Source organism: Passer montanus, unplaced genomic scaffold (assembly GCF_014805655.1).
Source record: "Passer montanus isolate IOZ18808 unplaced genomic scaffold, ASM1480565v1 scaffold4, whole genome shotgun sequence".
NCBI lineage: Eukaryota > Metazoa > Chordata > Aves > Passeriformes > Passeridae > Passer > Passer montanus.
In genome coordinates this window covers 17799281-17826515 of record NW_024368818.1, presented here as the reverse complement: position 1 = coordinate 17826515, position 27235 = coordinate 17799281, and the positions used below count along the sequence as shown (strand labels likewise).

Here is a 27235-nt window from a genome sequence, read left to right as displayed (position 1 = left end):
AGAATACACCATCTTTCTTAGAAGAGCAATCTTCAGTCCATCCCTACTGGTTTTGGATCCCTATCTTTTTCCTCAGCTTTTTTTTCAGTCACTTTCCCTGTGTGGCAAGCGTTTTCCTGACTGCCTTCAGGAACCCCTTTCTTCTCCTCCTCTTTCACTCTCTGTCTTCTTACCCTTTCACCCCCAGACTCTGCTACTTATAGAGGAAATATTATTCCCATCCTGGAGTTCTCCTAATTTGTTCCCTGATAATGGAAATATCTCTCCTAGCTTACTTTCTTTGGCTCTTTTACCTATTTTTCTCTGTCCACTACCTTTTCCACAATAATCCCATTTAATTATTCCCTCTTCTCTTTTTTCTACCTATATTCCCCCTTCAAAACCCTTCAGAATTCATGCTGGGAATCTGATAGATAATTATTTATTGCCAAGCCTGCAGACAAAGGGAAAGTGCCCTTAATGAGCAGACATTGGGGAAGTCCTAATGACAAACCATGAGACTACTGCACAACTCATTTAGGAAAATCAGGAGATTTCAAATGAGATGAGATCCTCAATTGGTATAAAAATACATAATTTATTTCAGAAGATAATCAAAGATCTGCCTCTTCAGGATTTGTCCTTCAGATAGAAAGAAATACAGACTATAACTAAAATTATTTCAGAAGATAATCAAAGATCTGCCTCTTCAGGATTTGTCCTTCAGATAGAAATACAGACTATAACTAAAACGACAACATCATCCCACATATTTTCAAAACGCCCTGGTTTTCATTTTGCATCTTTAATTAAGATGTAAAGAGAACTGACTTCTGGGTACTTTAGTACCAGAGAACAAAATACACAGTTTGGAGTTTTATCTGGTTTTGGTTTTGGGTTTTTTCTCTTTGTCTTTTTACAGTTTTTTTTTCCCCCTAAGTTTGTATGCAGCACTTAACTTTTTTTTTCTTTTTTTTTTTTTTGTGAGATAATGAGACTTTTTGGTATTATTATTATTTATGTTCAACTCTTATCTGAAATTAGGCAGCAAACAGGAGCTGCTCTGCTGGCTCAGCAAGCTGAGGGGCTGAAGTATAGATTGGTTTGTACTCGAGGGACTGGAGGCTGATCTGCTTCCCACACAAGCTATTTGGGTAGAAAAATCACAACTGCTATAATGAGTAGTATCTTTATCTCCAGGTGTCAGCTCAGAGGGTGGTCTTCTGGGAGAAAATTAAATGTGACCTTCTGCTGTTGATGTGACACAAACCCACATATATTGCACAAGCTTCTGCATCAATGGCTCCTGCTTGCAGTTCTCTGATGTGCAGTGTTCCTTAAGAAGGGTACAAGGCCTACACTTTGAGGATCCAACATTGTATTTGAGATATTTTGGAAGTGAGCTGAATATGACAAGCATTTTTGGACATGCTCTGACTGGCACAAACTAGGGGAAATACTGTTAATTTCAGTGTTGCCCCTGGACTAAACATACAATAATAACAGAATTTGGTTCCTATTTCCAAGGTAAAACACTGTTTTGTAACTTTACAATATCAGGTACTCCAGGACTGTACTGCTCTATGCCTTGAACTACCGTATAAGTACCAGATATCCCAACAAATACACTGTTGGAGAGAGCAACAGTATTTATTAGATCAGATTATTCTTCTAAAGCCAATGACATTTTCAGAAGCATGGAAGAGATCATGGTTCAAACCACTTAATATCGAGCTTTTTAGACAGCCTCCACCAGCCTCCATTTCCTTCTCTGCTCATTTCATCTTGGACTTTGCGTACTAATTTTGGCTGGGATAAAGTCAATTTTCTTCATAGCAGTTTGTTTTGAAGTTATGATTAAAACAGTGTTGCTAAACTGTGCTTAGTTTTCGCTGAGCAGGGCTTATACAGAGGCAAGGATTTTTTCTGCTTCCCATCCCCACCCACCAAAAAGGAGACTGGGGGTGCACAAGGAGCTGGGAGGAGACATAGTCAGGACAGCTGACCCCAGCTGACTCAAGGGGTATCCCAGACCTTATGGTGTCATGCTTAGAAATAAAGCTGGGAGCAGAAGAAAGGAGGAATGTTTAGAATAATGACATTTGTCTTTGCAAGTCACCACTAAGCGTGGTGGACCCCCACTCTCCTGCACATGGCTGGTCATGTGCCAGCCCATGGGAAGTGGTGAATTAATTCCTTGACTTGTTTGCTTGTGTACAAAACCTTTTCTTTACCTATTAAACTGTCCTTATCTCAACTCTGTGAGTTTTCTCACTCTAGATTCTCTTCCCATCCCACTGTGAGGGAGTGAATAGCTAGGAGGGGTGTTAGCTGCTGTTTGGAGTCAACAGACAACAGCTTGATAGATAAAATTACTTCTCCTGTTTAAATGGTCCTACAGACCTACCACATATAGCAAAACATTTCTTACCTTAACCCTTATAGTCATTATAGTACAAATTTGGAGCTGATCAAAGGAATCCCTTTAACCAAACATAAACCACTCTGCAAAGAAATTCTGTTTCTAACAAATCTGTCTATAAAAAAGGGACAGAGACTTCAGTGAACAGTGATGGTCAGTGACTTGCTAACATGTGCTTGATGAAACTCTCTTTTCAATCATCTTGGAGAAATGAAAAGAGCACCTATAATCTGAAGTCTGTTTCTCATTTGCTGTAGCAGACTCATAAATAACTGTGGGAGACACTATATTGCATTGTTTAATGTGGATGAGTCTATGGATCAAAACGAAATTTCCAGGATATAGGGATTCACCACTCGATGAAACCACTGATGGTGAAGATATCATTCCAGTGATGCCAGTGGAGTCATACCAGCCTATAGTTACACTAATGGGAATGAAAACACATCCCAGGGGTAAAGATAAATAGACGTATAGCATTAAATAAAAATAGACAGAATAACTACGTCAGCCTTGGGTAATATGTTGTGTAGCAACCTTTACCATTAGTTTTACTCATGGGAAATTTTACACATGGAGTATAGGCTAAATTTCATGTGGAAGAATCAATTATTGGGACAACAGAAAATGACAAAGATAAAAGCAATGACAAATATGGCTAAAGGTATCACAGAGAAACAATTGCTTTTCAGATTAACCATCCCTTTTTAAATTGCCAGTGGACCTCTGTTATAAAAAATACGGTGTTTCTAAAATCAATATGTTAGGCATTTCAGGTCCCAATTTAGGACAGTCCCTTAGAAAAGGAGGAAATTTTTGTATCAGTTTTCATTAATTCTCCACTTCCTTAAGTGGTTTGGGAATTATCTGTTAAAACAGGAATGCAGTGAAGAAAAACTAAAAGTATGTGAGGAAGTACATAAAGTTGTCCCTATGTCAACAAAGCCTGAATTGTGGTAAGCAAGACTTCATGCAAGGAGTAGGTATTTTATGATGTCACAACTTTTGGTTCAATAATCAGTTGTCAGGGTTTTTAAGCTGCAATAAAATCTATTGTTTGCCAAACAAAATACTAATTTAGAAAAAAAGGAATAAGGCCATGAACACTTGCATTTAAATATTACCATTACCTGTAGTCATGCTCATGAACATATGGTCTGATAAATTTTGTAGAATCCAACAAGTTTTCTGGAAGCCAAATAATGTGTCCCATAATGCTGCCATCCCCATTCCCAAAAAGCCCATCCATTCCCATAACGCAGAAATCCGTGTCCCACTCCTTCCCCTCTGCTGACAGCAGAAAAGATATTGCTGCTCTCTCCTCTAATTGGGATGACTGACATGAGAACACCTGGAAATTCAAATTGGACAGGAACATTTCTTTCTTTATAGTCCAGTCTTTTGGAATTTCTTCTTCTTGTTTGATCTTAAACTATGAAAAGCCATGGGCTAAAATCACCAAGGGACAAATGGATGCCATGGTCCGCAAACTTTTCTTCTCATTTAGCTCGCTCTTTATTAAATTTTATGTTCAAAAGAGGTCTTACTCCATGTAGTCCAGAACTTTATGAAGTGACTTAGCCCGAGTATTCTCTTGTAGGATTTATCTTGCACTGGTCTAAAAGGCTGCAAAATGCAATGCCAATTAAGAACGAGGAGGGCAAAAAAGATGCTCAGAGGTCTGGAACACCTCTGCTATGAAGACAGGTTGAAAGAGTTGTGATTGCTCAGCCTGCAGACAAAAAGGTTCCAGGGAGACCTTACAGCACTTTCCAGTACCCAAAGGGGCTACAAGAGAGCTGGAGAGTGATTTTTGACAAGGACAGGGAATGATAGAATAAGAGGGAATGGCTTCAGGCTAAAAGAGTAGGTTTAGTTTAGCTATTAGGAAGAAATTCTTCCCTGTGAGGGTAGTGAGGCACTGGAACAGGTTGTCCAGAGGAGTTGCAGATGCCTCATCCCTGGAAGTGTTCCAGGCCAGATTGGATGGAGGTCTGAGCAACCTGGGATAGTGGAAGGTAACCCTTCCCATGGCAGGCAAAATGGAACTAGATGATCTTTAAAGTCCCTTCCAAACCAAACCATTCTATGATTTTCTCCATCCAGTGGCCACATTAATCAGTTTTACAGGTGTTTGATAACATTCAAGTAAGTGAAACTTGGTGGTGGATAAAATTATTTTAGTTTTAAGTTGTCTTATTTTGTTTGCAGTTTGAGGGAGTATATAAATGAGCAACTCCAAGCAAGGCACAGTGGTTTTAAGAAGCCAGCAACTCCTCTGCCTCCAGACCTGTTCACATGCTTGTCCACAGCCATTCCCAGTGCTTATATCTCAACTTTCATGCAGGCATAGAGTTACTCTAAGAGGTGCATACATAGGCAATATAGAACAATGCTAGCAGCAGATCAGAGTTCCAGCTTCCATTTCAGCAACTCCAAAGAAAGGAGAGAACAGAGTTTTGCTTTTTCCTTACTTTTTCCTTTGCTTGCTAATAAGATTAATGGATTTCTTGTTGTGTTCTTCTAAAAAGAAAGCAGAACTCTGTGTGATGGGAGAGCAGTGATGTAGGCTGGGCCAAACCAGAAAACTAAGAGGGAACCTGAGACTGCAAAAAACGAAATGTGGTGCATAATGGAACCCATCTGCTTGCACTGAGATATCTCTGGATGAGAAACAGATAACAAATTTCAGATTAAATAAATACTATATATTCATATCCATGCTTTCTCCACTTCAAACTGCTCAAAATCAGAAAAGAACCATTTGGCTTTCCAGAATCAACCATTTTTAGAAGATTTATTTCACTTTTGTATCTATTCATAAATTCCAGTTCAATCTTGACCTAGTAGAAGACACTTGAATTTCTGCTGCTTCACATTCTCTATCTCTTGTCACATATGGGCTATACAGGGATGTAAACTGCTATCAAATGATAAGTGATTTGCATTCATTTTGTACATATGCAGATTAGTGCAAAATATGGAGAATGGCAATCAATCCAGATGATTTAAATAAAGCCTGCTTTCTTACATGTTCAGTTTTCTTTTATTCAGATTTAGGACAAGTGAGTACCTCTGAGCAAGCTCTTGACAAGCAAAAAAAAAAAAACCCAAAAAACTAAAAAAAAAAAACAAACCCCAAAAAAAACCAAACCAAAAAACAAACAAACAAACAAACCAGCAAAAAACCAACAAAACCCCCCCCCCGAATAGTTTTGAAAATCAAAGCTCTGCTCAGGAAATGTAGTTGTCACTATTTCTAAACATGCACAGGGCAAAGATCGCTACTATCCACATGGGAGATTGCAAGAATGAAGTCTTGAATATCAAAATAGGTATACATTGTGTATCCAGAAGTTATACAGATAAGAGGGACCACTAGGAAGATTCTTCATGCAACACATAGTGTAGGGTGTAGGTAATTCAAGCTTGAGCAAAAGTGTTTACTACAAGGTACAAAACAAAAATTATTCCTCATCAAAATAATCATTACATTCCTCCTCAGGTTGTTCCCTTCATAGTAAATAATATGCATTTTTCTTCAGGTCTCTTTGTCTACAGTCAGTTTCCTGATATTTTTTACTGATGCCTCTTTGCAACATCTGTCCAGCAGAGGCCCCTTCCAGTGAATTTCTGTTGCTTCTGCAAGTAGCCAAAATAATCCTATCGCTCCTTAACTTGCACTTTGAGGAGATAAACAACTAATGTTTTCTGTGTTGTTCACAGTGTGATCTCTTGCCAAGCCTTTAATTATTCTCACATCTCTTCTCTAGTTTATCAATATCCTTGTCTTTTCCACTGGTACCCTACCAAAGAATTATTTCACAGAAGTTAACCCATGCCACATGGTGATATGGTTTGACTATGCCTACATGAGGCTTCTGTACTTAAGTAAAGTTTCACATTAAACTGAAAGCTCCTCTGTTACCTATTTATTCATAATGCCAGAGAAGTGTTTTGCAGTTTTGGAGTGCCTGAATAGAGGATCCCCAATGAAAAGATTGCCTTGCTTTTACTTCTCTTTGAGGAGTTTATATTTCATTACATTAGACATGAGATCACTTGCCTGTACACAGCTCACCAAAACACGTAGAAGTCTGTCGGTATCTCCTACTCTTCCATTACTAACTCCCTCTGATGCTCCAAAGCATCACCCCAACTTTTTAGATTGTCAGCAAACTATTGGCAAGGCCATATTTTTTATCCCAAATCACTGATAAACATGGGCAGCAACATAAATCTAGGATATGTAGTCTATAATCTTTTTAAAAGTGAACTGGAAAGACATGTAAGAAAGTAAAAATATCAATAATAACTTATGGAGAGAGACTTACTGTAACTGAACAATTCCCTTTATGAGTAAAACTTCAGACAGAAATAGCTCTTCTTACACAGACAGGGATTAGTTAATCTGTGTTGCTGTATCAAATATACTTTATGAAGGATAAAAAACATTTTGAATTAATGTATTGGGGTTATTAAGAGTCAGCTGACACCTGCAGATAACTACAGGCAAGTAACAGGAATACTTAAACCATTATACACTTACTCATCTCACAGAAGGGCCTTTAACCTCCTGGCTTTCTTCTTACATAGTTTGATTACTAAAGCAGCTCTTCTGTCATCCTAAGTCCTTCGCAATACTAGATCCCCTCATGATCCCAAAACCTAAACCCTTTACCATAAAACACTTTTCTGGATTTTTTTCTTTTTTGAACTATACTCAATATCATCCTGCAATGTACAATTTCGTAATGCCTCTTTGTCTCTTTCAGTCACTGCTTCTCAAGTTGGAAGTAATATGCCTTGGAGTTATTAATAATCATATGGAACTTTTTCAAAGAGTAGTTGGGGTGTGAAGAATATATACCAAGGACATCTGTGTCATTCTCATACCTTCTTACCTCAGTGTTAGCTGTCTTATCAGTCATAAAGAATTTCTAATTAGGACCGTCAAGATACAGAGCCAATAACATGAAATGACAGGGAGTTACTGGCATGCCAGTTTTATCTCATAGAGACTTAGAAAAACCTAGAATTTGAGATGAGTTTTCTTACAATCTATGACTCTGCCTAATTTTGCTACTGAAAAAACCCCTACAACACGTGGACTTATATGTCTGTCCTATATTAAAGTCAAGAATATAAACTGGCCTGATTTGCTGGTAAGAACCTAATTAGCATGGCTACAGGGTGAGCAGTCCCTCCAACATAATAATTTATTAGCTAGAATTCCCTGGGCCTTGGCCAATGCAGATTCCTGCCAAGGAGATCTGAAGAAGAAAGGGATCTAACCCACAGGATTTTCTGACTCTTAGCACAATGGATTTTGGCAAGGAATTTTTCCTCACCACTTTCACTGTAAGTTAATAGAAGAGGAGGAAATGGATTTGATACCAGTTGGGCCATGGTGGCTACTTTAATTTCTATTAGTAAGCAGCTCTCTGGAGACCACAAGGTAAGTCACTGTCCAGAGCTCCTGCACTGTGCCTTTATCAAAGAGAAAAGTAGCATCAGCTTTGGATAGGCTCACTAAATAGTTGCTTTAACTGGACAGATACTGGGAAAAATATTGGCATCTTTGCCTCAGAGTTTTGTTATCTGTCTTCATCATGTCTCCCACTGTAGCTTGTAAGAGAAGATGGAGGTTTCTTGGGTTAATCTTCCTAAAAAATATTTTCCTACTCTTTTCTCCCCTCTGGATGGCTCCCAAAATGATGTCTAAACTAACATAATTGTTATGAAGGTTTGAAAATATTTAGGCTTCCTCATCTTGCTTTGGATCCTCCTTTCCTGGTGTTTCTGTCTTAGTTGGAAGATCTGATCTTTTTTGCATTAATCTGACTCATCCTGTATGATCCTTTTATAAGTTTTCTGATTTGTGTGGCTTTAGTACATCTGTTGCTCCCACCAATCACAAGTTAGAGAAATATTTAAGACTTAAGGAGGCTTTCTCCACCTCCCAGTCACATACTTCTCCCAACACCTTCATTTAGAGAGGCAGAAAGCAGCCTGGACATAAGTGGTACTTGACCTAACAGTTGAGATAACTGTATGTTTTGATTTTCTTCTTTACATGGTTCTTTTATAAAACTAATGAGGAAAAATGAAGCCAATACAGGAACTTGCTTTCATCCAGGAATGCAATCTTTTCTCTATTTGCATGCCAACTACTCTGCTTCCCTTGGCATTTTCTGTCTCCACTTAAATTTTCAGGGCAGAAAACACTGAGTCATTGCTGATAAAACAAGCAAGAAAGTTAACTATATTGCTACCACCTATCAACTTCCTATATGAGGGGACTGTATCTAAACTGATTTAATGAGGCTGTCGCCCAACACTCCACTAATGTTGCATCTGACATAGTTTTGACACTTTATTCCTCTTTTAAGACTATGCTTGGGATGAGAAAATAGAAAATTTGATCACCGAGGGCAGTAACTCGGGGTGATTTTGTACCCAAGTCTGCTTTGTTTTGCTTCCCCCTTCCTTGCTTATTGTTCCCTCTCCCCGCCCCCTTCCTAGAAGGCAGAGTCATAGAATCATAGAATGGTTTGGATTTGCAGGGACTTTTAATTCTCATTTAGACCAACTCACCTGCAATAAGAAGGGATATCTTCAACTACAACAGGGTGTTCAGAACTTCAGCCAGCCTGACCTTGAATGTTTTCAGGGATGGGGATCTACGATTTCTCTGGACAACCTGTGCCAGCATTTCACCACCTTCATTATAAAAAAATATTCTTCCTTACATCTTATCTAAATCTACTCCCTTTTAGTTTAAAAACATTACCCCTTGTCCTATTGATAGAAGCCCAATTAAAAAATCTGTCCTCATTTTTCTCACAAGCTCTTTTTACATATTGGAAGGTTGCTATAAAGTCTCCCCTAAACCTTGTCTTCTACAGGCAAAACAACACCATTTCTCTCAGCCTGTCTTCAAAGAAGAGGTGCTCCAGCCCCGAGCATTTCTGCGGTTCTCCTCTGGAACTGCTCCAACAAGTCCATGTCTTTCCTGTGCTGAGGGGCCCAGAGATGAATGCAGAACTCCAGATGGGGTAAGGACAAGACACTCTCCAGCCGAAGTGAGAGCTCTGAAACTATCAATCTCTGATGAATATGGGATCTGCAGAAAGGATATATATACTTTTTGCAAGAGTGACACAGGATTCAGCTCTTTTGATATAATTCAGAATCCAGCTCATTTCTAGGTAATTTGGGAGTGCACCTATTCTGAACAAAGCCTAGTACAGACAGTGCTGGATCCTGTGAGCTCCTGACAGCTAAAAGGCTAATCTTTTCAAAGTGGAAGTAACAATTCTGTCTCACACAGAACACTGGACTTGTAATTCACAAGATCTGAAAAATTTAGAAAGGATTTTTTTCACGTATTTGAAGAAACTGACATTTTTACAATCTGGCCTGGAATCATCTTCTAGGATAACATTGAAGGGATCAGAGTAAATACGTGTAGGAACCTAATAAAACCAAATGTCCCAAAAGACAGGTCAAGTAACTTTCTACTTCACAGTGTGACTATAAATCTGATTCTCATTCAATAATTTTGTGCAAAGAATGAAGGACTGAATTTCTGTAGCCTAAAATGAATGCTGCCAGGACAGTGCAGCAAAATATTAAGAGAAGGGAGAATGAGACGGAGCTTCCAGGACTCCAAAATTATGTGGCAAAGAGGAAATAAATAGGAAGTTATTAGAAAACTTTTTTTATTAACAGATTAATTGAGACAAAACCACAAGTGAGTTCTCGTGGCTCACAAAAGAGAGCTGCAAACAGATGAGAAGTCCTCATGTCCCCTCCTTTCAACTACTTTCTATGGTCAAGGTGTCTTCTCAATAACTAGTCAGTGTACATAGATCAGGATGTCTGGATTTGTTTTATGTTTCAAATTTGAAGTTGGCCCAGGAACTGGAAAAGGTGTTCTGGGGAGTATGCCCTTTAATTAATGTCTCTGTAAAAACCAAGAAACACTAACAGAAATGGGAATGATCTAACTTGCCCTGTGGGAATCTGCCAGACTGGGGGTTGTTCAGCTCCTGCCCAAGCTGTCTGGCACATAAGCTGTAAAAACAAGTGTCAGCTAATGGAGCATGCCCTCATGCTCAAGGAGAGAGCAAAATGCATTGTGCTGCATGTCCCAGTGGAGCTGGGCTCTGGACAGTCGGAGAACCACAGCCATGGACGGCTGTGCTCAAAGTGTCCACCAGGTGTTAACATTCAATTTCAATCTGTCATTTCCCTTGTTTTCCCTTCAAGCTGATTCATCTGTTTGACAGCTGTCATTCAATACTTTCTTGGGTATTCTCACTTAGAGAAAAGGATAACCTATCATCCTTTTGAGTAGGAGCATGGCTGCATCAAAGCTGATCACAATCAAATATTTTGTCTATATTACAGACAAAAGAACAATAACCTTGGACAAAATGAATCAGCTTGACAACAGAAATTTTAAAAAGACTGTCTCCAAGGAATTAGCCTGAAATCTACACTGTAGACATAGGGTTAAAATCAGAGATGATTGACATTAAACTTCCCTTGTTCGTTGTCCCAGCTGCAAGAATCTTGCAGTGTTTTACCTAGTGAGACAAGGAATTACTGGAACTGGTCCAACTCGACCATGCAAAGCAGCTTAACAAGCAAAAGCATCATTTGTGGCAATTTTCTTGACGTTCCAGAATGACTCTCACGGAACCTCAAAGGCGAAATGATCTAACAGAAAAGTGGAATTGTTTTGAAAATGAAACCCCCACATTTCACATTAAGTGGAGCTAGGAAATAGGACCCAAAACACCTTGCCTCCTCCTGCTCTGACAGAAAGTGGTTAATTGCTATATTTGGTGAGAAAATGTATTTAAAAGCATAAATTTGAAGGTTTAATTATATTTGGTATGTGTTACTGGCAGAGCTTCATGAAATGATCAACAATTATCTTTCTCATCCATCAAGTGTTCAGGGATCACACAAGGACAGGGAGTAGGAATATGAAGTAAGCTGTGCCAAAAACATAAAAATGTGTTGTTTCTCTTGTAGCTTTCTTAATTTTTTTCCCCCACATTTTCCATGCACATCATTCAAATTAAAGTGGGTTTTTCCAGCATAGCTACTTTCTGACTTATCTGGAAGCAATCAACCCCACAAAACCTTTTGGGCATGAAACTCGCTACAGGACACAGTGGAGTCTCATTTTAAACCAAGAACAAATTAACGCATTCCAATTTAACTTCAGCACTTGATTAACCCAAAATGAATAAAAAATGCTGTTCATTGACATGCAAACCCATCTTTATTATATTGCTACTCGTAAAACTTCATATGCAATGGCACAACTCTGCCAAAACATTCAGACAACAAAAACCAGATTAATTTTGGATATTTACACATGTTTCTGAAAGACTGAGATATTTCATGCCTACAACCAAACCTTAATTAGTGCTAAAATTACAATACAATGCATCCCATCAAAGTAGGCATGCTATTTATAGCTGCATATTTAACTCTTGGGTTGTCAGGTGCTCTGTACATCAGGATCACTAATATCCTGTTTAGCAAAGATATTCAGAGCTTAAAACAGAGCTGGAGGGGGATGCACAATATTCCATGCTGGGAATGCCACTGGAATGATGTAACTCATGAATAGTGACATTATTAGTACTTACATGCTTATCTATTTACTATGTCATTATTTCTTGTTGAGGTACTCGGCCTGTTTGTGGAGGATGAACAGTAGAAAGCTTGGTGCTGCCAACAGATGTGGATGCACTTAATGGGAAAATCCATTACTTCAGGGAAGGGCTGCGATTTCTGTGGGATTCTACAAAAGGCTAAGCTTTTGACACATATAAAAGTCCCAGAAGACCAGTTATTTGTTGTTTATTATGAGGGGATATTTGAAATGGTGGCTTGAGGCCTGGAGTGTTCTAAATTCGTCACACAACATGCACAATTTTAGTTACCCACAGGGGATTAGAACTTGAACATAGTATTTGGTGTTCCAGCCTGACCACGATAACCAAAGCAGAGCTCTTCCTGCTTTCACCATCCAAAACTGGAATGCAGAGAAGAGGGGCAGCATAATGGAAATGTTCCCTACCACAACACAATGCGTGGTCTCACCAAGCACAGAGAGAGTCAGTGCTTGCCAGCCACTTGGGGATTTAGTTTTGTCCAGCTTTTATTGAAGACTCTTATCAAGCAGAGGGAGCAGGTAACAGAGCGAAAGAATAAAGAGCTCCTTTAACTTCTGTGCTTGAAATCTGTTTGCCCCCAATTACCATCTGTCAAAGCAATTCACTCAGGTGCTTGCATTTAGCTGGGATGAACAGGTACACAAAACATGGCAGAGCATATTGCACTTGATGTAGAGGTGACAGCATTTTATCCACCATGTAATAAGGGAGCTATAGCAGATATTTTGACCTGGGTGTTGCATGGAGCCAGCTTCCAGTCACTATGTCAGATATGCTATTAGCACTTCTTAGGTTTATGGATCTTAAATTTATGCCAGTTAGTGCTGGTAACATTATAATGATGGGAGCCTTTGAAAACAAAACTCTATCTTCTGTTTTTAAGGACAGAATAATCCAGTGGCAATTCCACAAAGTAAAAATTAGAGAATCTGATTGCCCAAAAGAGCTATTTTCAAAGGTCATATGCATTGTTAATAAAAGTTTGAATAACAGTGAGGAAAAAAACTGTGAAATATCCAATAACTTAGATGAAAAAACAAATATCAGGTTATAGATAAGAGAAGCATGAGGCATGATCCCAATATATAAGTTTTCTTTCAAATCTAGATGTCTACTTGGAGATATCCACTAAAAGCCCACACATTAATTGCAAAGGAGAAAAGATAATAGTTGAATTTATTTAGTTCTTTTGTTCCAGGTGTTTCATGGCCATCAGTCTGAAATTTTGAAAGAGGCTCACATTGAAGATAACCCTATAAACAGGGTAACTTGGGACATAAAAAGAAAAAGGCTAAAAAAAAAAAGGTAAACTTTCCCCACATATGGTTCTAACAGATGTGGTTTTAAATTACCATTGGGACATAATAATGTTTTTTGAATAGACTGAATGTTAAATAGTTGGCTCTTCCTATGTGACAGACATTAGTGCTCAGTGGTTTAAGCAGAAAACTCCCCATTTGTGTATTTAGATGGCATGTACTTCATTTTCAGCCCACGCCGATCAGTATGATTTAATACCTTGGCCTGATGTCCCTCTCACCAGCAAGAAAAAGGATAAAATTGGATTAAAGACATGAAACAAAACAAAGCCATGCAACCCCAACCCCGCCCCCAGCAGCCAATGCCAGGCTCCTGCATTGTTCCTTACACAACAACTCCCGCAGCCCTGCAATGGGAGCTCACTGGAGATGACAGCTGAGGAAGAAAAACATTAAATAATTCAAAGCCACTAACATCAAGTCTGATGTAGGTATAAAAATAGTTACAAAACACCGCTCTACATGTTTTCATTATAGGAACTTTGACTTACTTGGAAACATCAAGAAAACCTCAAACGTATGCCACTCCCAGCCTCACATGCTCAATTAGTCCAGCAGTGGAAATGACATCCATTTCCAAACCAGCCTTCAATTTTCATGGCCATTTTGTGCTTCTGCACTGGGGGAGCCAGCTCTGTTCCGCAGCAGGAGTGAAAAAGCCTGATCCAGAGACCATTAAAACCAACAGGAGCCTTTGAATTAACAGTAATGATTCTTGGATCTGGCCCTGGTTTAAGTTAAAGTGTTGTGGTGCTTTGGGGATTGAAACAAGATGGAATGTGATTGGCTTTTGTTATCTTCAAAAAAAATCTCTGCTGCTGGGAGTGTCCACTTTCAAACACTCAGTCTGCCAAAGCAGTGCACATTTAATAAAAAAAAAAAAGCCTTAATGAAATTCCTTAATAAGGAAACATGATGGCAAGGTAAGGTCCCACACAGTCTGTGTAACATTAACTCCAGGTGTTTTCATTTGAGCAGAGGGAAGGAGAGAAAAAAAAACCAGGAATACTGACATATGAAGAATATATGCCCCCACACATTAGATTGGGCAGCTTTGCTGGGGCTGGGTATCCCAATTTTATTGATTTGTGTATTTCATGCACAGCAGAGATGTTACAGACTTTTCATTCTTCCATGCTCTGAAATGGAGGGTGGGAAGAAAAAAAAAAAAACAAAGGAAAAAAAAGAATCAAAGAGTCTTCAGTTCACAGAGCACAACAGAGCACCAGCTGCAGGAATCCAGCTCTAATGATGAAAGAGTTGGTAGATGTCCCTCTCTTCCTGGTGTTCCCCCATTTTCTCACCCCCTAAAAGATCCACTTTTATTTCCTAGTATCAGCTTCTGATATACCCTTATTCTCTGTTACCATCTCAACTAGATGCATCCTGAGTCTGATGCTCCCTGGAGAAGACACAAGCCAAAATAAATATATAAAATTGAACAAAACATTAATTATGCAGAAGGTATAAAAGAATACAAAAAAAAGTGATGCAGGTGTACAATAAAGTTGCTCTCCAGAGTATGTGATCAGCAGCATTCAGCACAGAAAGCCACAAACAGATGACATTTTAAAGCATATGGGGTGTATGCAGGGCTGTAAGCAATGGTTTGTAGCTTCTAAACGAGTCATTTGTGCATCCCTCCAATCCCAAATAAGATTGTGAACAGCAGCAACAATAATAAGCCATAAAAGCTAAGCCCTAAAGAAAGCCCTGTTCAGGTAGACCCAAGTGCTTGCCATCAAACAGGGCTGTAAGTGACAGGCAGGTGGTTTTGTCTGCTCACACATTCTTGTGAGATAAAAGCAAAACCAAAAAAGTAGGAAAAGTTTCCAAATCCCAGGCATCTTTGCAATGCATCATGAACACAAGAGGGATTTTAGGATAGAAAGAAGATGGAGGTACAGGGGAAACATGTCAGGCTGTGAGAAGATGATCATTTAGTTGTCCCTTGGTATCAGGATTCTGGTGGTTCAGTATGGAGGAAGCAAGGGCATAATTTTCTGCTTTTGGGAAGAGCAAACACTGGCTAGAAAGAAGTATGAGAAAAAAACCCTGTTAGATGCTGATGATGAGAAGAAAAAACATTTGAGCAACAGACAACTTCACAGTCAGATGTCACAAGACAGGCAGGCTGGTTGTTCTTACTTTATATAAAGAAAGGGCATTTTTTTGGTTATATTTTTGTTCAGATTATCCCCAGGACAAGAATAAAAGACAAAATGAGAGCTTGTTTCATTGTTGGGCTTTCTGATCCTCTCATGAAGCCTCCAACCATTACACTACAACCTGCTTTCACAGTACTGGGTAACAAGCTGGGAGATGAAAACATAGATGAAATTCAGTATCAGTAAAAGCGAAATAATGTATAAAGGGAAAAACAGTTCTAACAATGCATACACAATATGGGCTGTAAATTAACTGGTGCCACACAGAAGGCTGGTTGAGGAATCTCCATGGGATGCCCTCTACAACTACTGGCTCTCTGCTCATGCCAGTTAAATGCACAGGAAAAATTCTGATTAGGGAAAAAATAGACAATAAAAAGAGAAAAATCATAGAATCATTTATATTGGAAAAGACCTGTAAGATTGCTGAGCCTAGCCATTAACCCAGCACTGCCACCACTAAACCATGTCCCTAAGAATCACATCCATACACTTACTGAACATTTTCAGCCATGGTGATTCCACCACAGCCTCATTCTCTCAGCAGCCATTCCAATGCCTGATCGCTCTTTCAGTGAAGGAATTTTTCGTAATATCTAATTTAAACTTCCCCTGGTGTCACTTGAGGTGATTTCCTCCTGTCCTGTCACTGGTAACTTGGGAGAAGAGATTGACCCCCACCAGGCTACACCCTCCTTTCAGGGAGATGTAGAAAGCGATAAGGTCCCCTCAAGCTTCCTTTTCTCCAGGCTAAATATAATATGGGATGATGTTTTATAAGGTAAAATGCATTTCTGTCTTAATGCTGCATATGTTTTGGGCCTGCCCATGTCTATAATAGAGAGTGGAATTAATAAGGACAGAGGAAAAAGACAAAGCTGAAAAGATTATCAGGAATATGGAAAGACTTGTGGAATAGATAAAGTAGGGTGGGGATTTTCATCTTAGAATAGAAAAACGAAACCAAAGAGTAGAAAGAATTTATCCTGCTGTATAACCCACAAAGTAGGAGTCATCTAATGAAACTACCAAACTGAGAGGTTAAAGCAGAAAAACAGGAAGGCTTATTCACTCATTTAATGACTTTAAATTTTGAAACTTTTTCTTGTGGCAATCATAACTACATGCTGGATTCAAAAAGAATCCAGCAAATTGTTAGAGGACAACTGCTTCAAGCCCCACTAAGCAGGGTGGTTCAAAAGATTGTCCTGAAGATAGAAGACTGTAATGAAAAAGTGCACTCTGTATTTTAACATTAATGAAATTAGGCTTCATATCAGTACAATCAAACTGCTGTAAATAGTTGGTAACCTAGAAAAAGCTCCTTGGTCATGGCTGTAGCCTAAACCCTCATCACCTCCACAAAGCTGTTTGTACCCCCTTCTTTCTCTCTTCTCCTTGGTAAATGCTTCCACCACATTGACTCAATACAAGTCACTAAGTCACCAGAAATAAACCAAAACCCCAAGCAAAAGATGGAGCTAGTTTTGTCCTGGGTTGATAAATTAAATTGTAGAATCATAGAATCATAGAATAGTTGGGAAGGCACTTTAAAGATCACATAGTCCCAGCCCCCTCTGCCATGTGCAGAGACACCTCCCACCAGACCAGGATGCTCAGAGCCCCATCCAGCCTGGCCTTGAACACTGCCAGGGGTGGGGCATCCACAACCTCTCTGAGCAACCTGTGCCAGCGCCTCACTACTGTCACAGAAAATAGTTTTTTCCTAATATCTAATCTAAATGTGCCCTCTTTTATCTTAAACCATTGCCCTTGTCCTACCACTACATGCTCTTGTCAAAAAGGCATAAATCATCAGATGTATTCTGAAGGAGTGAAAGAACAGAAGCTGGGGAGGGAGGACATTGGAATGGGAGGAGAGGGGGAGAGCAGGACCCATCTCCTTCCATGCCAATAGGTCCCTAAATTTGGCTCTGATGTGAAACTGCAGCCTGAGAGTCACTTGTGATGATGACAACAAAAGAAAAAAGTTGGTCACATCAAAATACAATTATCTGTTCTTTCAGTTTTCTGGGTTTCCATTTCTTTTTTTTCCCCCTTGGTTTTTTTTTGGCTCTGGTTTGTGATAACAGTTGCTCTTACAATATAATGTTTCTATACTAAATAAGAATTCCTCTGTCAGCAGGACATTGAACCTGATGGTGGGATACATTGGAATTTGTGGGTTTGCTCTGTCAGTGCAAGATCTCCTAAGATTTCTTTGGATTTAATCCCATCCTACAAATCCTGCAATGTTGTATCACTTTGATGTGACTTTGTGGGATTCTCATTACTTGCATTCACTTCGGTTTCCAGGAAGCTTGAGATTTCATCATCTGCTAACATATGCTGAAATGCATGTGTCAGATCTATAATAAATTTCCAATATAAAAAAAAATCTATAAAACACACAAATACGAAATTAGTTTGTAACACAATCTCCAGTTCTCTGTTTATTAGGGAAAGACGAAGTTGGTAGTGCTGTCAATTATGGGAAGAGTGAGGCAGCTTTAATAATAAAACAGCATTCACAGTTTCTTATAACCATACTAAGCAAATTGTTTGGCCTGAAAATTTCCATGCCAGCTGTCTGCCTCAGGCTGAAGTTTTTTGGAAAATTTCAGTCAAAACAGTTCAGCAGATTCTGAGAACAAGGCTAAGGAAAAATATGTTGTTTTACTAAAGTTAAAAAAAAAAGACTTTAGCTTTCTTTCTGAAACCTCCTCTGGGATTTTTAGGACTTTAGAGGAAGGACTTGAAATTTGCCTGGGAGAGAACTGTTTTTCTTCTAATGAATTTTGTGCATATCTGTGTGAATTCAGCCAAGTTTAGACATCTCTGATAAAAACACTGTTGCTACATGCTCCCGGGTGCATTTGTACATATTTGCCAGCTTCCGTCACTCACATTTCTACCTGTGTATGACTAAACAAGATGTTTTATGCTATGGGAAGTGCCAGCTCTGCATTCAAGTGTCAGAACTGCAATCAGAGATGCTCTCTGGCTCTTGGCATGATCTCAAGCTGGTAGGAACTGAATGAAGTTGGGATGAGAGACTTGGAGAGAAGGGGTTAGAGGGGTGAAAATGGGATTGTAGAAATGAGCTGGATGAGGCAGGGCACAAGGAGAAGACTTGGAGAAAGATGGACTGAGGGATCTGTTTAGAGGAGCAGAGTACTCTGTTAAACTAAGCCATTGACATACAGAGGGAGACCAAATTAAGGCAATGTCACAAAGCTACTATCTCTTGGATGACTCAGTAAAACCAAAAGAAATCAACAAAAACTAGACTAACAGACCAATAGTATGATTTTAAAGTATATATTGGAGACCCATAATTTAAGTAAAAATCACAATGAAAGGTGCCTTAATCAAGTGTCTGAATAATTAAACAGTCATTATTTGCAAGGCAGTGTTTTACCCAAGCCTGGAGATGAAGCAATGAGAATTAAAAGTAGAAGAGGAGGTTTTACAATCCCTGTCTCACCCGCTGCAGAGCTGGGAGGTTTGTACTGACTAAAGAGAGGATTGTAGAATGAGGACAAATGTGTTTCAGATTAAGAATTCAGATGATGCCCCAAGACTGTGGGCAATGCTGGGCAAGTCCATTCAACCTAGCATTTCATACTTGTGTAAGAGTGTATTGCAGCCTATGGATGATCATCTTGACAGCTCAGAGTCTGATCTGCTGAAGTGTCAAGCATCCACAGCAGCAATCAAAGGCTGTGTGAACTTTGCATTGTTTTAGCACCACCGTAAGGAAACACCGTAAGTAATCCCGGATCATGGCTCTGTCTGCAGGAACACATCAGTTCTTGAGAGGGTTCTCTGCTTTCTAGAACAAAAATCTGTGCCAAAAGGCTGATCACACCTTAAACCCAGATGCCCAAAGGGTAATTTTCTAGAAATAGAAGCATTTGCTTCTTCCAAACGGACAGGATCTGTGCTGCCCACAGCGCAACCACCTAATGCTCTTTGTATCAACAGGCAGAAAGCAAATTCCAGTGTCCCTCATGCTCTGTCAGTTTTTCCAACCACTTCTGGCAGTCACTTCTAAAAGCTTTTGGCTAACCAAACTCTCCCTTCCTATTCTTCTTTATGTTACAGAGATAAGGATGAAATGGTTTTCAGCATCCAAACACACAGAGGCAGTTCAAAAGGAATAAGCAGAATATTGAAAACCTTCCATTATATAATTTGGGGGTTCAGTTTGTAAGACTGGCCCATTTAAGTCCAGATGACCCACAGGAAGAGATGGTTTATGAATTGCAGGCCTCCAGGACTTTCCTTTTATGTGAACAGACAGTGCTTGAAGATGCTGGTGCCCAGAAAATGAATCCTGGCTTCTTTTATACTCCACACAGCATGATATCATAGGATCATAGAATATCCTGAGTTGGAAGGGGTCCATAAGGTTCATTGGGTCCATAAGGTTCATTGGGTCCAACTCCTGATAGAGAAAACCGAGACTGATTTTATGAATTGACCCAATATTCCTCAGAAGGAACAGGCCCAGACTGGATTTTTTTAAAGCAATTTTAAGATTTACAGTACACATTTTGGAGTTTGAGGGTGTGACAACAAAGCCTATGAACCCTTATTGCATACATGATGCAGGGTGAGACTAAAACAGAAAAATAGGATTTAATCTTCTAACTCTTTTACTGTATAACTAATGAATCTCCAGAATACTTTGAAGGCTCAGTGTGTGTGAACGCATGTGCTGGCAAGTGATACAGCTTCTACTCAGTGTTTAAAGAGAAAACTGCACTGAATAATCATGTAAGACCAAAATCAGTGGGGAGTGAGACATCTCCTGCTTTCATGTTTGCTGTTGCTGCTGGGGTAGCACATCTGCCACCGGTGCTTAACAGTGATTATGGCAGTGGAGCAGCATTCTGGACTGCAGTGGTTATCCTAGACCATAGCAAATGCTGCTTCACTAGAATGTGTGGAGATATCTGTGAAATCTCACTGAGCCATCCCCATTTAAATGAACTGATAAATGCAGTTCAGTGAGCTCCTCCAGCTAAATTGACCATCAGCAACTCCTCTCTCCTTCTTCCTTCTTAGCTCCACTTAAAAAAAGAACAAGGATTGTGTCACATCCTAGAAAGCAACTCTAGCTTGGAAGAGGAAACTTATCTGTCAGGCCTAATTTATTTCATAATGTGATTTCCTTCTTCTTGATGCCAACACTGGAAGAACAGAGAAATCTGTGACTGCTTTCATAGTCATCTTCACATTCAAAAGATCACCTCTGCTGATACCCAGCAGGGCAACATTCGATGAAGTTTGAATCCCCCTACAGCACAAACAGCTTCATTCCAAGCAATTTGGTATAAAGGCAAAAGGATTTTTGTGAGTAAGGCTCAAACTTTCCAAAATTCGAACTTTCTGTAAGTGTTTGTCACTGCACACAGAGAAGGAAACATGCCCTCCTACTCACATTTCAACTCTGCCTCTACAGATGCTCCAGGGAGAGCAGAACAGCTGGCCAGAAAAAAAAAAAAGATATATATTTCTAACAAAATTATTTATCTATCAAGGGAAGCAAGGGTGAAACAGCACAGAAGAATAAAAATTGTACATTTATTCCTGACTACAGTAAGTCCTGTAGCCACACTACAGCACCACTCCTCATGGTAGGCTGACATAATTAAGATATAAATGTCTCTGTGATTCTTTTTCTTTTTAACCTTGAGCAAAGAGGAAATAGACGGATATACTTCTGCTTTAAAAAAATGTTATATTATAGAACTTTTTCCTCTGAAACATATCGGTCAAGGATCCATGAATACCCAATTCACAGGGAAGTGGTGCAAGTTACTCTGTCAAAGCACCCAGCAATGCAAATTTGTCAGTTAAAAGCAGAAACAGAGTATTTTGGTTTTTTGTTATAATAAGCTGTGCTGATGGACCTTGTAACAGGGCAGGTAACAGCCAGTCTTTAAACCTGAATTGACATTGATTTACAGGGTTTCATTTCTTTGAATCAAATCTGAGGGAGAGCGAGTTTCAAGCTACTTCATCTCTCGAAATAACAACTACACATTTCTTAAACGCAAGAATTTTTTATTGTTTTAAGAAAACAAAATATAAAATCTCAACTGTCTACACAGTTAAGATAAAGGGAAAAGTGATGTTAAAGACACCAAACTAGCAAGGTTTTGTTTATTCATCTTTTTTTAATTCTACTTTTCCTCTCCATAAATTTTTAAAACCTCCTTGATTTGAAGTCCTAATAATAAATATGCCACGCAACATTCCTCCTGTCAAATCTCTCTCTTCATGGTATTACCACAATATTTGTAACTTTTGATCTGGAAACATCAAGTTACATAAGATCATAGTTCTTCTTCTTGTAAAGATGTGATTCTGTCAGAAAATGAACCATTGAAGCGGGAACTTAACAGAACTGGAAATTACTTTCCCAGGGAAAAGGTAGTTCTGCTTAAGCATCTCAGCTATTTTAAAGTGCAAGAACTCAATGTTTTATTCTCCTGAGCAGAGAAATGGCAAAATACCAGGTTAAAAATAATCAGAGTAGGCTCTTAATTGGAATAGTGTACATGTTGTAGACAGAATGAAATAACATTTTGTTATTATGCACTCCAGGAAACCAGTGAAATAAAATAAAATAAAAAATTCACTTTGTAAAACAAAAATAACATTTTCCCTTGCCAGCATACTATCTGCTCACCAAAACAAATGGAAAGCATCTATTTTAAATGAGTCAAGGAAAATAATTAAGCTGCATGGACTTAAAATTGCAGTCTTCTCAGCCCAAATCTCACTCCTTCCCCAGACCCACTGAAATTAGAGAGATATCTCTCTTTTTCCATCCATGTAGTAAATTAAATTGGGGGCAAGGGAGACTATCTCCCCCCACCCCCAGTGAAAACCAGATGAACAGCTTTACCCTCATCTCTCCATGATTCTTCCCTATCCTTTAAAATTAGAGAAGGCAAATTCTCCCCAGAAAAGCCTTTCTAAACCAGGACCCTTTGCTAATAAGAAAAGGAAGCTACGAAGTAAACTTCTGCATCTCCTTTTGCCTCTTACCTCTTTCCTTGCCAAAGAACAACCCGAGAACATTTTTCCATATTAATGACTCTCTTTCTTCACCAAAACATGACATTTCTTCTCCAGGTCACACATATAAATAACAGATGAATTGAAAATATCCCCTGTGAAGATGTGAACACATTCATGCATGTATGGATGAGAAAGGAGGGTGAGGCACAGAGGCAGAGTCCCTGTAAAGATATAGTGCATCTGAGAGCAGTGTCTGTAATTCCCAGTCTTGGTGATTCTTTTTTGAGGGGGAAAAGGGGAAAAAAGTGAAACAGGTTGTCTGCAAAGGCAGCTGCCCTCCTGCCCTGACCCAGTTGCGTGTGCAGACCCCCTTCCCAGGATGGTGGGTGCAGAGCAGCGGTCCTGCTCTCAAGAAAAGTGCAACACAGGTTACATTTTCAGGTGCCTGGGAAATGCCCGGCCACACACCGAGACCTCACAGTCCCCTCTCTGCCTCCAGACCGGCTGCAAACTAGCAGAGCCCACTTCTCTTTGGCCATGCACTGACTTGGGGATTGCATTCTCAAGGGATCATGGCAGCAAAGAATTCTCCTGGCTACAAACCAGCCCACTCCAGCAAGCACTGATCCAGCAGCGTGGCAGAGTCTCGGAGCTGGGAATTTTACAAGGACGGGCAGCTCGCAATGGCCACAATCGAGCAGATTCCTACAGCCTTGTAACACAGGCAGAGCCGAGTGAGCTGCTCTGGAGTCCTGCCCCACTGCAAAACAGTGCAAGAGACACGTCTTCCTCCCTTTGTGCTTCTTCCCCCCACCACACTAAATATATATATATATATATATATATATATATACACACACATACATACTCCTTGTTTTTTCCACCCAAGCCTATAAAAGTGTTACAGGCAGAGCACTAAGTGGGAGGCGCCTGGCTCTGAAGAGGCCAATGAAATAAATTAAATACAAATCCCTGGCTCAGCCCCAGCCTCCCCCAGCTACCAGGGGAGAGGTTGGGGTTCCTGACGGCCAATCCCCAGCTCCTGCCAGAGCCAGAGTGCGGGTGGCATACGCGGACTGCTGGCATGCTATAGGTGAATGTATGTTAAGCCTTGAATGTTGCAGGCACATATGGTGCACATGTTGGGAGCAGAGCACTTTCCATAGAAGAGGAGGGGCTACACTACTAGTAGGCAATTTTATTAGGGTCAGTGAAGCTGAAAGAAATGGGATCGCAATAGGCTAGGAGCTGCCAAATCCCCCTGCCCAGCTCCGGCACCCCAGAGCAAAGAGCAGCACACTAACAACTTGCCAGGCTACAGCAGAAGTTTACCTATAAAAAGCACACAGACAACTTCAAACTTCAAAGATTTGCTCTCATTTTCTCATTTTATGGCCCTCCCTTCCCATGGGACTTTTCTTAGCGGGGGGGGGGGAAAGAAAGAAAAAGATGCAGCTGTAAATTCAAGGTGAGGCTTCACTGCAAAAAGTTAAAAAGGAAGCTAGGGTTGAGGTGGAGAGACTAATTTTTAGCTTGATTCAGGAGTTTGGTATTTTGCCTTGTTTACTTATTATTTTTAAATCATAAGAGATTGAACTTTCCAGGAAAAACCATGAGCAAATGTATTCAAGATGCAGAAAGGTCTTGCCCATCTATTCGATAAGCATTTAGTAATTTCTGTTTTGGCTGTATGAAAAAAGTATTTCAGACTGTGTATCCCATAAAACAAGGCAGTGGCATATATATGGGTGTTTTTTTGCTAGATTTTGGGTTTTGGGTACTTTTTTGTTTGTTTGTTTTGTTTCATTTTGGTTTTGTTTTCAAATCATGTGCTTACATGGTTGTAACCACCGTGAATTTCTAAGTGTGGTCACAATAAGGAAGTAAATAAATACTTGTGAATTATTCTAGAGTTTTGGGTGGGGGGGGGGTTTAAATTATTATTTTTTAAAGATTTAGAAATTTCTTAACTACCACTTGTTTTGAAGCAAAATGTCCCAGATATTTTACAATATATTTTCAATCAAAACAAATCCCAGGAAATAAATGCCCTGGTTTTGGGTTCAAAAGCCCAAATTTGTATTTGAGAATGCAAATTGCTGAGAATACAAGCAGGAGTCTGAACCACTGCATTTCTTCCAGGCACTCCAGCATCTTTTCTCCAACACCACACTATTTGGGCAATCTTTTAATCCTGGCAGGGCATGGCTGGAAGCAGGGCTTTAACATTTAATGCCTAAGAAACAGACTTGTCACTCTACTTGCAGTCAAGTGCATTTCTTTTTATTTTTTTTTCCTTTTTGTTGGAGGTAAACCCACCTTTCCTTGGGAAATGGGAGACCCCATCCTCACCCCCGATTCTAGCACGGATCCAAATGTAAACATACACACACAGACACACTCCCACCACGCACCACCCTGCAGCAGGACATGAGTATGGGGGCTTCAGACAGAGCCGAAAGAGCCTTGTGGGCTGAGAAATACCAAGGCACTTCTTTCCTATTCTATTTTTTTTTCTGCCTCCTTTCCTCCCTGCTTTTACTATTACATAAATAACACCGATTGATCTTAAAGCTGCATCCTTGCTCCAGTGCCTCCCAATCTGCACTGCTGCCTTCCCCCAGCACAGCCGCACCGCTCGGGGTGCAGAGGGAAGGGTCGGGGAGGGGGAAGGTTGGATGGGAGAATCCACTCCAAACATACACTGAAGCAAGGTTTTGGCAGTCTGGGGGTGCCCGATCCCCCCGCCCCAGCCCGGAGCTTCCCGCAGCATCTTTGCCTCCCTCCGAATTGCTGCAAACTGTGCGAAGGGAGGGCAGGGAGCTGGGCAGGAGGGAAGGATGGATGCTGGGGAGGGAAAGCCAGGGATTCAGGGAGCTTCTCCCCAGCCCCAGCCTGTGTGCCTGGCTGTTTGGTGGGAAGAGAGAAGGGGGAAGGGAAAATTCAAGAAGGGTCTACGGCATAAATACACTTTTCAGAGGAAAAGCGAAGCTTACCATGTCTGCAGCTTCCCCCCACCGAAATGCCACTTCTGTGTCCAGCGATCCCAAAGTGGAAACTACAGGCAGGCACCGGAGCTCATCTCCGCAGGCAGCTCAGACATACACCGCTGCCACCCCCAAAAATCAAAATCAAAATAAATTTAAAAAAAAAAAACAAAAACAAAACAACGACTGGTCCAGCTTCTTTCCTGACAGGAATCGTCCTGGTAGGACTGCCCAAAATAAGCAGCTGCAATCCAAAGGCTTTATTTAAAGCTTCCCCCCTCCTCCTCCCTCTCTCCGTGCCTCGCTCGCTCTCTCCCTCTCGCTGTTACACACAGAGAGAAAGAGAGACACACACAGGTTACATGAATGGGAGGCAGGAGCCGGCGCTCCCGGCTGGAATGACAGGCGCACATGCGGCTGGCGGCTGCCCACCCCAGCGGCGTGGGAACAGCTCGGACACGGCCTGCGGATGCGTGGAGAGGGGCACGGGGTGGGAACAGGCATGGGGTGGCATGAGCATGGACATGGCAGGGGCATGGGGCCAGGGAGGACACAGAGACGGGCACGGCAGGGACGTGGGGCTGAGGGAATACAGACATGGGCACGGTCACAATCGTAGAAGAGACATGGGCCAGGGATGTACATAGACACGGGCATGGCACGGGCATGGGGAGAACACAGGCACTGGCATGAGATGGGAATAGGCACAGGCATGGGCATGATGCAGTTGTGGCACAGGCATGGATCAGGGGAGGACACAAACATAAAGCCTAAGAAACAGACTTGTCACTCTACTTTGGGACATTGGGAGAAGGGCTTGGGCATGGCATGGGCATGAAGGGGGTTTGGGCATGCACACAGGCATGCATGGCATGGAGAGGGGATGGACAGGGATATAGGGAGGGGATGTACGTGATGTGGGCACGGACAGATATATGGGCATGGTGATGAGATGGATCAAATGTGGACGTTAGAATATGAAGGTATTAAGGACAGGAGAGGATGTGCTTGGGTATAATAGGAACAGGTTGGTCTTGGGCATGGATTAGGCATAGGGTTGAGTTGGAATGGCATTGGCTTTAGCATGAGAATGGAGTGGGAATCAGGGTGGAGGCAAGAAGAAACTGGAGATCTGCCTCAGGTGGTGCCTTCATGTCCTGGCCATGGTGAAATGCCCTCTTTTCTTGGGGTCAGGTGGGCTCTAGTTTCAGCACACATCATGAGGAGGAGGAGGAAACTTCTGTTTTTCTTGTGCCTCTAATTAGGCAGCTTACATAATGTCTTGCTTTTGGCATCAGGGGGCATCAACCACACTGGTGTCAGAAGATGGCATCACTATCATTATCAGTAAACTTATTTTACAGAATTGTGCTGTTTGGTAATTAAAATCAAATTATCAGAAAGGAGGCCTGGATGATTTAAAGTTAGGTCTTCTTGAGGAAGAAGATCAATCCTACCAGTTTCTGCCTTTTATTTATTTGGGGGGGGGGGGGGGGGGGGGCATTGGTTTGGTTTTATATGTTTTTAAATATTTGTTAACAGTAGTGACAAGAATTTAGGGCTGTTTAATGCTGCTATTCAACGTGCTCTGAAGAAAGAAAGGGTTATGGTGTTGCTG

At 40.6% G+C, this 27235-nt stretch overlaps 1 protein-coding gene across 11 annotated transcripts in view; it reads right to left on the bottom strand.

Annotated features, from left to right (window-relative positions):
- The window catches only part of TENM4 (teneurin transmembrane protein 4), a 592138-nt gene extending 566253 nt beyond the window's left edge, over positions 1-25885 (bottom strand). For all 11 annotated transcript variants that reach the window (XM_039718527.1, XM_039718526.1, XM_039718530.1 and 8 more), the window contains exon 1: positions 25627-25885. The gene's annotated coding sequence lies outside the window, so the exon portion shown is untranslated. The remainder of the gene's footprint in view (positions 1-25626) is intronic.
- Between the last annotated feature and the right edge of the window lie 1350 nt (positions 25886-27235).